This window comes from Musa acuminata, chromosome BXJ3-1, assembly GCF_036884655.1.
Source record: "Musa acuminata AAA Group cultivar baxijiao chromosome BXJ3-1, Cavendish_Baxijiao_AAA, whole genome shotgun sequence".
Classification (NCBI taxonomy): Eukaryota; Viridiplantae; Streptophyta; class Magnoliopsida; order Zingiberales; family Musaceae; genus Musa; species Musa acuminata.
In genome coordinates this window covers 37655456-37670465 of record NC_088349.1, presented here as the reverse complement: position 1 = coordinate 37670465, position 15010 = coordinate 37655456, and the positions used below count along the sequence as shown (strand labels likewise).

Here is a 15010-nt window from a genome sequence, read left to right as displayed (position 1 = left end):
TGAGTAGTTTTCTGTCTCCCTTAATTCACCATATTCATTCTGCCTTCAAGTATAATTGCTCACACTTCAAGCAAAGACTATTTCCAGGTGATCGACTATGCAGTGTTCCGAATACTGTTTCTGTTGAAGCTATTAAATAATTGTTTAATGCCATCGCAACACAATCTGGAAGAGAAACTAATCGCTCAAACTTGAGTACACCAAATCTGCTATTTAACTGTCCTTCCAGTGTTTTATAATCAAAGACCAACCTCAACAGTAGTATTGAGTTCTTTTTTGTTTAAATCAATCATGTATTTATTTATTTATTTTGCAGAAAGTGGTGACTGTGAAACTTTGTTTGTGGAATGGAATGAAGAGACTTTGCTACTTGTTTGCTAGGAAATTTTATCCTGAAGCTCTTCACAACCAGATGCAGTTCTCTAATTACACCCTCATACGAGACACATCAGCATGAACACCATTGTTTGGTCTGGTTGTGCCTCCTGACATCACATTGTTGAGTCATTTGCTCCATGAAATCCCTCCAATTCTTGAACTCAAGCCACCTCATTTTGACACCAAACTCCACCATGTAGCAGCAGACGATTGTTGGAGGCAATTGGGATGATTTGAATCTATGTTTCTCACTAAGTAAGGATGAGGTGGATACTACTTTATTTGATGGTGCACTCCACCCAGTACTGGCCTTCTCTCTGTTTTGTGTTTTCCTGGTTATTTGATCTCTTGAGCAGCAAAATTTTGTTAGTCCATTTTACTTTATAGAGTGCTCAATTCTTTTGTAGAGAGAGAGAGAGAGTGAGAGACATTATAAAACACTTTCTTTGTGAAGTCTTTATGGAAAATCTCTTATTCTTTATTTTGAAAGAAAACAGAAGCACAAAAAGAAATGAATAATTTGGTTAGCAGTTTCATAAAAAATGTCATTAAAAAAACTTAAACAATAGAGAACAACTTAAAGTTCTGAACTTCTAAGATCTGATCTCAAACACATGCTATATGGTATATTGTGAACATATTGAATGACAATTATTATCTAATGGATGTTAATATGTACAACATACTTGTAATGTTATGATGTATAAATCAAATGTAATGTTCTAAATCTCATTAAAATCTGATATAATTTCTAAATTATACATAGAAATGATATAATAATATTTCAAATAATAAAAGCCTATCTATTGTGAGGAGGAAGAACAACTTCATGGCTTACTCAGCTCTTTCACAGGATAATTGATATCAAAATTAGTTGCCCGTGATGTTTAGAGAGAGAGAGAGAGATTATCTTCTACTCCTTTGCTTTAAAACTTATATACATATATATATATATATATATGTATATATATTATTGGTGAGAATTCTGAAAACATTTTATGCTAATTATTAAATCATTATAGAGATCATTTTTTGGCTAAATACTGAAGACAGCATTTTATTGTGTTTGTAATGAATAAGCACACCGCAACCTTTTTTCTCTCCCGTACGACTACTCAGCACGTGAATCCAACATGTTTCGGATCCGTTTCGAGTGGATGTCGCATCGCACATGCTTCGGACCCGCTTCACTAGAAGATCCGATTCCAGTTGAACTTAACGCGGCCTATATATACATATATCCTCAGTCTCCACCCCCATCCCACTCCCGCTCTCGCTCTCTCTTCTCTTCCTCCTTCGATCTCTCTCCCTCTCTTCGTGTTTGGCTTCGCCGTCCTTGGTCAATCCTCCGCCGTGCCCTCCTCTCTCTCTGTCTCTCTTCGGGCGAAGATGAAGCGGCCGGTGAAGTTCATCGCCGACCCTAGGGCACGGCGCACCGCGTTCAAGAAGAGGAGGGCCTGCTTCCTCAAGAAGGCCTATGAGCTCTCCACCCTCACCGCCACCGACGTCGCCGCCATCTCCTTCGCTCCACATGATGCACCTCCCGGCGCCGTCCCCGACCTCCTCACCTGGCCTCAGGACCGGAAAGAGGTGGTCCGCATTATCCGCCGCCTCCCTAAGTACGGCGACGGCGCCGGTCCCGGCATCAATAAAACGCCGAAAATCAAGCCCCCGGAGGAGGTTGCCGTCGACCAGGCGTGGGACGACCAGGGGGCGCTTTGGACCATCGTGAGGTCCCTGCTGGAACCAGAGATCCTGGCCCTGAGAAATAGCGGAACTAAGTTACCGGAGGAACCGGAGTGCTCGAGCTCCCATCACATCCTAGGGCTTCAAGATCCTCTTCCTCCTCCTCCTCCTCTCGCGGCGGCGATCGTCGACGATGCCTCCGACCCCACTGCCATGAGGATTCACGAGCTCCTGAGTATGCCCGATACCTTCTACGGGAACGATGAGGCCTCCTTCGCTGAGTTGCTGCACCTGATGCAACAAGAGTAGACCAGCAACATCTGCGATAACTTCTTCAGCTACAAGGAAAATGGGTATTTTTTTTCTTTTTATTGCGAAGTTGGATACACAGTCAAAATCTGTCCTCTGATTCCACGAGCAATAAAATCAGCTTCTTTTTAAACAAAAATCGTGCAAAATTTTACTGGTAACATCTATTCAGCAACCAGAGTGCCAAATAGATGACTTGCATACACCATTGTTTCATACTTGTTTACCTCTCAGTACTTCTTTACATTTAGATTAGCTCAAGAAATAATAAGATTTTCTTATGCATTTTGTCTTTCCGACTTGACAGCAGTATCCAATTTTAGGCTTTTAGCCAATGATCTAACACTAGCGAGTTAAGAACTGCTTTCATATTTTATCCTTTCTCAATCAGTGCCATCTTGTGTTTCAATGGGTCATAGAGGAACTCTCAATTGTTCATCTCCTTATAAGTACATTTATAAGAGATGAATTATCCTACTTTGCTTTGATCATATGTTTTAATTGTTTATTTTTGGGGTTTTAAGTATGCTGTCTGCAGTCCTATCACAATCACTTTTGCCTCGAGTGCAGGTATGTCTTTGGCAGGCATATTCATCTACCAAGTTAGCTGTTTTTAAATGTTTATGCTTGCCTTTACTCTGAACTATAACCTACATTGTCTTACATTATCTTGGCATTTACTGTAGTTTAACAAGTATCATTTTCAGTTTAGGCTTTTATTCATGATTATTCAATTTTGGCACCTAATTCATGATTGTTCCATTATACTAATACATCCACCGTGTCCCCATTTTTTCTATTGGACATCATGTCTCGTAGTCAGCCTTAACAACATTAACTCAATGAACATTGCCAAATTATTTCTCGATATAATATTGCCCATGCTAATGGATAAGGGAACCAAACATATGCTTTATTTCTCTGGCTGAACTTGCCAATTAATTAAGTATTATCATTCGAGTGCTGAACATTGACTTATAGTTTAATGAAAAGGATTAATGGTGGTGAAGTCCTATAATATTGATGTGAAAAATGAGACCATGGGAAAATGGAAAGCTTATTTGAATTATCTGTAGCAATATGAATCAGTGAAATCTAAAAATGCTCTTTGTTAAGGATCATTTTTCCAGTGGTTTGGACTGACCATTGACTGATGCATCTCATCATCAAGACTCTCAGTTTCTAATTTTGGTGGTATTCAACAGTTGCAAAATTCATTTAAATATAGATCGACATAATATTTAGGAACTTTAAGACCAGAAGGGTGGATGAAGAACTCATTCATACATAATATCCTTATAAGTGCACTAATAAGATGCATAAAGCAGACTCGCACTATAATTTCTTCATTCATATTGCTTATGGCAGATAAATTGATGAGTTTCTTTAAGCTAAGGCAAAACTGAGGCTATGCATTCTATGAAACCAAGTTATAATTAAGTGTACTATCTCATTTCCGTTCTATACTATAAGAATTCCAGAGGAGTGTAACTGGGTTTATGTGATAAACTTGAAAAATGTCCCGGGGATATAAATAAACAAACTGTTCTACTGTCGTTGGTGTTTGCCAATGATAGGTTTTCAATCTCTCCCTTATCAGAACAAGTATAATTTTGCTGAGCGTTGGTTGCTAATGAAGAGTGATGTCTGGAGCAGAGAAAATTGGCTCAACATGGTCTCCAAAGATCTTTACATGGTAGAGGTAACTGAGGCCAACCTTTTGAGGTCTTGGATCTTCTATTTATAATATGAAGAGATTTGTTTGCATATCTTGAGTAACAATGAAGCTTATGTGTTGCAATTGAGATGCACTAAACTATTTCTTAAACATTAGTTCAAAATATCAAGTTTATAGAGACATTAAAGAGCTTATTTATCCTATTTCACTCTGATCATATGGTTTATTTCTTTTCGGTTCTGAATACCGTGTCTAAATGCTGGTATGTCTTTTTCATATTCAATTACCAAAGATCACTATTTTGAATGTTTATGCTGGCTTTTACTTTGAACTATAACTTTTGTCGTAACATCATGTTTGCATTTCCTGTAGTTTGACTAGTATCATTTTCAATTTAGGCTTTTCATGGTTGCTAATTTTTGGCATCTAGAATTGGTAGTAGTAATTAAATTTAGTTAATGAGATTAACTACAATAACATATATGTGTTAAGTATTTGTATTTCAAATTTAGAAGGGCTCATACAAAAAAACCATCAACATTGCAAAAATCTGCATGCAATTTCCCAAATAAATAGAAACATAATTTAAACTTTTTAAATAAAATTAAGAAATCAAAAACTTACATCTACAAAAAGGGAATTATATTTTGGGATTTTTTGTTCAATGAGTGTTTGAGAGCGATCAGAGGATCACACTGGAATATGACATAATATAAAAAATAAGCAAAAAGTTATCAATTAAACCATTGACCTTCCAAATCTAATTTCATTAACAAAAACTTGAAAAAAGGTAATATTTCAGTTCAGATTGACTCTCATGAATCAAACTTGGCCAATCTACTATTACTGTTTTACTTGTGATTAATTGAGATTATTGGAGTTATAAGAAAGAGTGGAAAAAAAAGGGAAAGATGATGGCCTCAACTTCAACTGTCCCTAACATGCAACACTCCCCTGGCCGTGCTGTCGTGGCCCAAGCATGACTCACCACAAATCCTTTTAATACTTACAGTAGAAAAAGTTCCTTGTACAAACAAATGATTTGCATAACTAAAATGATGAATTTCTCGTATCTCATTTATATATATTGTTGTTCATGTTACCACCAATTCTTTTTCTTTCTCCTCTAACTATCAAAATGAATGAAAAATTAACACTGTTTAGGATGTTGGTTTCATGTTAATTAGTTCTCACATTAGTTCTGTGCTTGTAGTTAATCTATGTTTGTTCTGTTCTTCCCCTTTAATTAACTTCTGATTTCTATTATGATATAGTTTTTGTATAATACATTCTTTTTGTCACTTAATTTTTCTTATACTCCTCAAATTTGTCTGAAGAAATGATTTTGCGTTGTTTTAGTTGCCTCTTAATCTGCAATGGCTTTGTTCACTCCATCAGGTCTTGTAATGCAGAAGGATTTGCTGACTTCAAGCGATCGCTCAACGAGATGCCATCAAGCATCTATCTTTTCTCATTCAACTAGCAGTGTTGAGAACTTGCTCTTTCTCAGAGCACATCCTGTCTCCACCAATCTACTATGCAAACCATCATCTTTGACAAGACACCCTGAAGGAGGCCATTTTTAGATTTACCCATGAGTGGCAGCTAGTGCTATTTATTTGATTCTTAGAAGTTTTCAGCTTCATGTGGCAACAAGTTCTAGCTTGATGATGTCAGTGAATCTCAACAGTTTGTTCCAGATATTTTGAATGGAATATTTGAAATAGCAATTGAGATGGAAAAGATTGAGAAGAATTCATTGAGAAGCAAAATGCTGGAGGGGTATCTTATGGTAGCTCTGTTTGTGCCATCAACATCAACCAGACTTTCCTTTGAGCCAGCTATAAAAAGGTTCGGAGGAGAAGTTTTTTATTACAGAAGAAGCACGTGAATTTTCTTCAGCCACGAAGAGAAACTCCTAAAGGTATGATCTTAATTATGGATAATTTTGTGGTGTCCATAATTGTATAAGGAAGACTTAACGAGTGGAAAGCATGATTTGCAGATATAACTACAGTTGAAGGTTACACAGATATAATTGTTTTAAAACATTTCAAAAGTGGAGTTGCTAGATGGCAGCTTCAACAGCCAATATTCTTTTTTATAAAAGCTGGGATGATCAAGGACAGCATCCAACACAGGTAAAAGGAATAGTATCCCAATGTTATCTTGTTCAGGAAGGATGATAAAAACAGAAGAAGACAACTGGAGGTTTTTATGCTGCATTTTCTCTCAGATGATTCTGATGTATGCATGATTTGTTGACAGCCAGGTTTTCTATGTACGGAAGTTTGCTTCACCATTAGAACTACAGGGGAAAAAATACTTGAAAGCTCAATGAATTATGATGACATAATTATTCTTACTTGTCAGATTAGGAAGTACATTACTTCATCAGAAAATGTTCCTTAAGGTTGCTGTGAATTCTTTGAGGTCATCACAAGGAAATAGAAGTCAACCGGTTCATGATGCTAGTTGTAATAGAAAAATCAGATATTGGTATGAATTGCTAGCCTCAGTGTATAGGTACTATCGAGAGATATTTCACAAGCTGATAAGCACCACAATAATGCATTAATTTTCTTGGCATGTACATTGTGAACAAAGCTCTGGTTTTCTAGAAGTGGCTTCGAGGAGTGATGTTGCCTTATCAAGCTTGCGTTCAGAAAGAAAGATTTGGTGAGATTATGCATAGACCTTTATAAAGAAATTCATGGCAAGTGCATTGTGGACAAAGAGGTGTTAGATGTGCTTCCTAAGCATCCTCACCCAAGACTTGATGAGGTATGTGAACATGTCTGGAACCATTTCTTTCTTAGTATGTAGAACAAAAGATCCATTGTCTCAGCAACCAACACTTAATTTTCACAAAGATAATTGCCGAAGAAATGCAAGGTTTACTTTTATTTGAGACTTCCTTTTTTTTCTTTTCTAAATACTGCATCCTCTATTTGTGTTTTGACCCCCATAAACAAAATCACCTGATATCTCTTAAACAACCATTCATGGCGAAGTGACTAAAACTTGATTAATGTTATGCAAACAAAGGACCAAAATTTATGAAATTGCATGGATGGTGATCCTAGAGCTGTATATTTCAAACAAGCCAAGAATGGTCTTTATGTTTGAATCACTCCATTGATGCTGCTGCTGCTTTGCTGGTAAGTATCGATACAAACTATTTCTTTTATTTGTTTTACGTAATTCGATAGGCCATTTTGACATTGTCCATTGTTACAGAATTCTTTTTTCTGCTTCTGTGTCCATTGTTAATGGCTGAAAAACAAGTATCTTAATTTCGTCAAAAGATTGCTAAGCTAATGTTATAAAGAGATTAGATTGACTGATTCTGTTTCTTAAAGATGTGATGTGATTAACAGAAGCAGAAAGGAGTATGAAAATTTAATGCTATTTTGCCCATCTCATCATGATGAGAAACACTAATTGTATTTATGCTCTGAATACTTGCTTGCTTGTTTATTGTAAGATTAACTATTTATTTATTAATTTCTGCTTCTGTGTCCATTTTTAATGGCTGAAAAACAAGTATCTTAATTTCGTCAAAAGATTGCTAAGCTAATGTTATAAAGAGATTAGATTGACCGATTCTGTTTCTTAAAGATGTGATGTGATTAACAGAAGCAGAAAGGAGTATGAAAATTTAATGCTATTTTGCCCATCTCATCATGATGAGAAACACTAATTGTATTTATGCTCTGAATACTTGCTTGCTTGTTTCTTGTAAGATTAACTGTGTATTTATTTATTAATTTTATATATTTTGGATGGAATCCCTTCTAAAATCTAGCTTTGATTGCAATCATATTATTCCACATAGTAAGTGTCAAATGAGTTTTATTTACCGTAATGGAGTAATGTGGTGAATCATTAAATAGAGAAAAAAAAACATCCTGATTATTAAAGTTAAGAATTTAAGTCTTGCTCTAAATAATTGGCTATATTATATTTGAATGAAAATAATTAAATTTTAATATAACATATGTGTTTTATTATTTTAATACAAATTTTTCATAAGGCATCCCTAATAATTGGAATCATGTGTTATCTCTTCCACGGTATTTCTAATAAGTCGTAATGCCTCAACTATTAGGATTGATGAATTCTTTTTATGTCTGGTCTATTTTTATATCATTCACATTGACTTGGTTGTTTTTTGAATATTTTATATAATTTTTTTAGTTTATTCTTCTATTGCAGTCATGCCTAATCCCATATATAATATTACTTAAATATATTTAAAATAAAACTAATTTTTAAAGTATTCCAATCAGATAAGATTGATGTAAATTATAATTTTAAGAGTTAAATGTAACTTAAATATATTTAAAATAAAATTTAATTTTTTAAGCATTATTGTCATATAATATAGAATGTTGATGTAAGTTAGAATCTTAAGAATTAAATAGATGGTGATTGGAGGGTACCTTAAAATTAGAAGGATAATAACTATATTTAGAGGGGTGTATTTGTAATTTTGTGTCACTTTGAAGGCAAATGAAAACTGAGATCGGCTTCTCTTTTTCCGCCTCTTTTCCAAAGCCAAATCCCCAAGCCTTACTCTCGATCTCGAGCTCTCATGGTGGTACTCCTCGAAACCCTAGGATCCATGGGCTAGGGAACCCCCGGAGGCATGGGAAACTAGTGGTGCCTCGGCGATAGGAAGCACGATAGTGACAAAAAGGACAAAAAGTTCGAGTACTACGTTAGGATCCCGTCTTTTGTCGACAAGGATCAACTAGAACTGGACTTTGCCATTCTTATGCCCAATAAGGTCAGTTTTGCTGGTTTAATGATTATGGTTTGGTCGCATGATCTCGGATTGGTGAAGATTTTTAGTGTTTAGGGTGCAAATTTGATGTGGTTTTCTTGATATACCTAATTTGCTAGTTTTCTATAGAAAATAACTTGCAATATTATGTGCATTTGCATAGATCACTGGTATTTAGGCTCGATGAACTTGGTTAGCTGAAGATCTGGGGTTCGAGTGATTTGTGGTCAATTTTTATGGGAGAGAATTTCTTGCATTATGAAGCCTTTGTGGGCATCATACGTTTGCCAACATAATTTCTATGGCCGGGGGTATCTTAAATGTCCAAAAGTTAAGAATATAACAAAAGAATTGAAGTCTAGAAGGTAAATTGAGTCCCATTTTGCTAGGATACATGGTAATATATTAGATTCATGGGCTGGACTGTAGGAGATCCAAGTTCTGTTGCATATGCCTGCTTAAGAATCATCATGTTCTTTTCTTCTTAGGAACTTTGTTTCTTTTGAATGTATCTAAATGTTTGTGTGTTGAGTCACTCAATCTAGGAAACCTATGTTGGGTAGCTAGAGCATTGATTTTGTTTTTACAAATTATATTATCTACTCTGTTTGATTTGAATTCTAATCCTTTAAGATTGTTTCATTTATTTTCAGTGGTTATTTAATTCTGTGAGTTAGTCAAAGTCTTTGATAAAGTGACAGTTTGGGTTCATTTTTTATCTATATGTTTGAATAATTGGATATTATTCAAATGGTGGCCTCATTAGCTTCTTAATAGATGGGTTGTGTACTTGCTTTCAACAATCGTAGAAATTCTAAATGTGAGAAGAAATTTGGGTTGCCCACTCCTGTATGTCTTGCCTCCATCTCCACCTCCACCTCCACCTCTTCCTTTTGTTTTCTGTTGTTTTTTCCTTCTTCTCTTATTTGAATATTTTCGAAGTGACTCAAAACATTTCTTGAAAATAAAGGAGAAATGTCTTATTTAGCTTGTCTACCTCTTGTTTTGGACTTCTCCTAGGAGTAAAAACAAGTGTTCGGTCCAATCCTTATTGAAGAGACAGCTGCAGAGATTGAAATATAGTTTTCTTGAAAAGCTTTCTTACAGTTGGTTGACACTTATTTTGTCTCCTCTGCAGTGTAACCTACACTGAATGGGCTGGAATATTTTTATTGGTTGAATCAATATACAACTTGACTTGTTTATAGGTGTGGGTGAAGAAACCGGTCAAGCTACATCTAACTCTGGATTTTTCCAATCCAGAAGATTTTGCAGAATTATTATGTACCTGTATCTTATTCAACTGAAGTGTAAAATAATTATTGGTCTTTGTCCTTTTTATTTTAGCCTGTGCTTTAGATGTTTCTAATCCTTACCTTTTATGCATCTTCACATGACATGATACATAATGATATGCTTCTTACTTGGTGGCTTTTGTTCACATAATTGTTAAATTCTGAAATATTATATCAGGATATGTTGTTATTGAGTGGATAAATGGGTGATTAGATTAAAATGTATTTTGCAGATCTTGTCTGTTGTTGGGCTTCTTCAGGATGAACTTGATCCTATGGTTTCTGTCATGAAAGTTGAAAAAGCTCCTTTGGAATCTTATGCTGATATTGGTGGCTTAGATGTACAAATTCAATAAATTAAAGAAGCTGTTGAAATTCCTCTTACTCATTCTGAGCTGTATGAAGATATTGGAATTAGGCTTCCCAAGGGAGTTATACCATATGGGGAGCCTGGAACTGGGAAAACTTTACTTGCCAAGGTGAGAGTGTAGCATGTGAATTTCCATAACATGGACTTTACAACGTTGCCCCACACATTAGTATATCTACCAGCATTTATTATAAGTAAATAGAGAAGAGAAATGAGAAAGGATATTTTTATTGCCTGTGCACTTCTTTACCAATGGATGTCTTTTTTTAAAAAAAATTGACCTTCTATTATTACAAATTTACAATCTAGATGGTGGTGGCCAATTAAAAAAAAAAAGCTTAACTGAGTTTCACTTAAGAATTGGAATTATCTTTCTCTTGTGGGTTTGCGACCTAAAAGGTTTTTGCCATCCAATTTGTGTTGCATGGTGATCTGAATGCTGTGGTATCTGCATTGGTTATTGCAAAGTCCTAATTTTTGTACTATTTATGAATGCTTAATTTCAGGCTGTGGCTAACTCAACTTAAGCAACTTTCTTGCATGTTTTTGGAAGTGAGTTGATTCAAAAATATTTGGGTGATGGCCCAAAACTTGTTAGAGAACTGTTTAGAGTGGCAGATGAACCTTCTCCTTCGATAGTCTTTATTGATGAGATAGAAGCAGTTGGCACCAAAAGGTCTGTCGATGAGAAATAAAATTATCAGACTATTCTATCTGACCAATTTTAGATATGATGCTCATTCTGGTGGTGAGCGTGAAATACAGAGAACCATGTTGGAATTGCTGAACTAGTTAGATGGTTTGGACTCACGGGGGGATGTTAAGGTCTTGCAACCAACAGAATTGAAAAGCCTTGATCCAGCCTTGCTTCGGCCTGGTCGTATTGATAGGAAGATTGAATTCCCGCTGCCAGACATTAAACATCGTATTTTTCAGGTTTGTTATGTTTCATGAACAAATATAGGATACTTATAGAACACCGGTGCATGTTTTTGTACACTTTGCAGGTTCTTGCTAAATTCTTATTTTCATGTTAATTTCTTTAGATACATACCTCTAGAATGACGCTGGCCAATAATGTCAACCTGGAAGAATTTGTCATGACAAAGGACGAGTTCTCTAGAGCTGATATCAAGACAATCTGTACTGAATCTGGCTTGCTTGCTTTAAGAGAGCGTAGGATGAAGGTGTGTCACATATTTACATGTAAAATTGTATTCTTTTATATAGAAGGTCATTGTTAGATAAAGCTTTTGTTATTACACTAATATTATCAGCAATTGTTATTGTGGTCTTATATACCTTTTGTTTGGGATGTATACATGCTTTTTTAAATGGATATTGACTTTTGAATGCCAGTTGTCCATACCCTAGGGATTTTATGAATTTTTCCTATGTTCCATTAAATGTTCAGAAATTGCTCACTTAAAAAGTTAACCACTAAAAGACAGGAGAACTTTTCATATTACCTCTCCTATTCTATAAAGGTAACTCATTTCTTTATAATTTAAATGTGATGGTTCATGTAAGCTGTATTTAGTCTACGTTCTCCATTAGATTGCTTTTCAGATTCATATTATAAAGCTGTATTGTCCAGATGACTTCTTCTGACCCCAGTTATAGTTTCTGGTATGTATTTTATAAAGCCACTAATTTACCCGAATGGGGGTTCCTTGATGATTCAAGTTCTTATTACTTCTCTTTCTTGGGGCAAGAGGATCATGACCATTTTAGGAAGCTAAATTTTGCATCAATCTTTATTAGTGTATCATTGCTTTGGATAAAACTTGTTATAAGAAGTAGAATAAAGAACCGGAAACGATCATTCTTTGGGCTGGATGTAATAAAGTTATTTACATGTTGAGGGAGATTTACTTACAAAAGCATATTGGAAATTTGTTCAAGTGACATTTTTGGTGATCTTTGAACACTCAAGTCTATGCTTCATGTTTTCAAGTCTAAAGGTCTACAACCAGGTTTAGAAGCTCGGTCGACTTCTGGTCTTGACACCTTGTTGCATTGGTATCTCACTAGTTTATCGGGCAATATTCCAACCTTTTTCACACATTATCAGTAAAAGATAATAAAAAAACAACACCATTTGGTATTAAACCATATGATCCATATAGGTCCTTACTCAGACTAATTAAGGTTTGTCATAGGCTCTAAACCTCCACCAATGTGTCTTAACAGTGGTTGACCGCTGAAACAGTTTGTCATGCTGCTAGAATAGAGATCCTCTTCTTCCTCCGAAAATAAAAAATGGAAAGGAAAGATACTTCTTATCTATTTTGTTCCCATTTCTTATTACAGCTTATCTCTAGTATAGAGAAGTGATGTGGTGATGCCTTGGCTCTTGGAAATGTCATGATCTCGTCTTAATTTCTGATTCTCTGTTCTTTGTTTTTCTTTTCCCCATTCTCTTTCATAGCCTTGAGAAGTGAGACAATTTGGGAGAGAATCATTCAAGGCCCTACATAATGAAATAAAGAAAAATTCAACTTAAAAAGTAAAATATAAACTAAATAAGATCAGTTCAACGTACAAGAATATGGTTTGGCTTATAAGTAAAATTCTTGCTCTTGGGCACATGTTGGATCATATAGTTGATAAGAAAAAATACGAATAATTCAAAACTAATATTGTTGATATGGATTATGATGGTTTTCAAACGTTTGTTTTAATCAAAGGTTTTTCAAACAAGATCATCAAATACTTGAATATTTTCCTTGGCTTGGTGCATATTAAGTTTGACAAATCTGATATGGTAGGGACATACCCAACAAATGGAACATTAACTAGTCTTCTTTGAAGAGACACTCTCACTTGACTAGTTTGAGTTGGACTACACGTCTTTAGTGGTTGGATTGGCTAGTTGAATTTGACCTGCATTGGATTGAGAGTTTAAACTAATACCCATTTGCTTTATCTTGCATTCCCAAAGTGCCCTCAGTTACATATCAAAGTAATTTGTAGCTACATCATCTTACGCTCAGCTAACTCATGCAGACTTCAAGAAGGCCAAGGAGAAGGTGACGTTTAAGAAGAAGGAAGGGGTGCCTAAGGGACTATATGTGAGCTATTAATTCGCTTGCCTCATAACATGAAGGTTTGTCTCATTTGTCGCTTTTGATTATCGTGATTCTCAATATATTATTTTTAGATGTTTGTTTGTGGACCTTGATAATCGCAAATTGGATAACAAAAATGGTTCAACATAAATACTCTTTTGAGAAATATTGTGCATCTTCATGCCCAAGTTGTAATCATATACCTTTTATATAAATGTGTTGTGTTTATATGCTTTAAGAAATCAAAGAACTAATTACAGAATACCCCTTGTATTTAACTACCTTTAGCATCTCGGTCCTTATGCTTTAAAAAGTTTCATTGGCATCCCTATAATTACGAAAATAAACATTTAGGTCTATTTACCATAATGTTGTTTGTTTTATCGACGGAAATACAAAAACAAAAGACAAAAAGGTAATTTGAGCATTCTAGTTGACGATGGTGGATGACGTCGGTGGTGGCGGATGGTGGCATTGTTTGGGGTTGCGAGTGGCTATTGTGGATGAGGAGAGTAGCGGTGAGAGGTAAGAGTGCCTCTGCATTGGCATCGGCATCGGCGTCGGCATCGGCGTCGGCGTCGTTGGCATTGTCGAGTGGCTAAAGGGCTGCTCAGCATCTACATTGGTGGCTCTTTCTTCGCTTGGCAATTGCATCAGCGTTGACGTAGATGCAAAGCGGTGTCGCTCTGCATCTGCGTAGGCGTGGACGCAAATGCAGAGTGACCGACGTAGTTGCCGAGTGACGTCGCTATGTATTTGTGTCGACGTCGACGCAGTTGCCGAGCGGGGAAAGGGTCACCGATGCAGATGTAAGGTGACGCTACTCGACATATGCATCGATGGCCCTTTTGCTCGGCAACTACGTCGCGCCGACGTAGATGCAAAGTGGCATCACTCAGCATCTGCATCGACGACCCTTGCAGATGCAAAGTGATGTCGCTAGGCAACTACATCAATGTCGACGTAAATGTAAAGCAACGTCACTCGGCAACTGCATCGACGTCGACGCAAATACATAGCGACGTCACTCGGCAACTACGTCGGTCACTCTGCATTTGCGTCCACGCCTACGCCGATGCCGATGCCGATGCAGATGCTACGTCGGTCACTCTACAGTTGAAGGTTACACAGATATAATTGTTTTAAAACACTTCAAAAGTGGAGTTGCTAGATGGCAGCTTCTACAGCCAATATTCTTTTTTATAAAAGCTGGGATGATCAAGGACAGCATCCAACACAGGGAAAAGGAATAGTATCTCAAGTTATCTTGTTCAGGAAGGATGATAAAAACAGAAAAACACAACTGGAGGTTTTTATGCTGCATTTGCTCTCTGATGATTCTGATGTATGCATGATATGTAGACAGCCAGGTTTTCTATGTAGGGAAGTTTGCTTCACCATTAGAACTACATGTGAAAAAATACTTGAAACCTC

The 15010-nt window shown here is 36.1% G+C and overlaps 1 pseudogene; it reads left to right on the top strand.

The window, feature by feature from the left end:
• The first annotated feature begins 1767 nt into the window (after positions 1-1767).
• On the top strand, positions 1768-13591 carry LOC135629263 (26S proteasome regulatory subunit 4 homolog; annotated as a pseudogene).
• The last annotated feature ends 1419 nt before the right edge of the window (positions 13592-15010 follow it).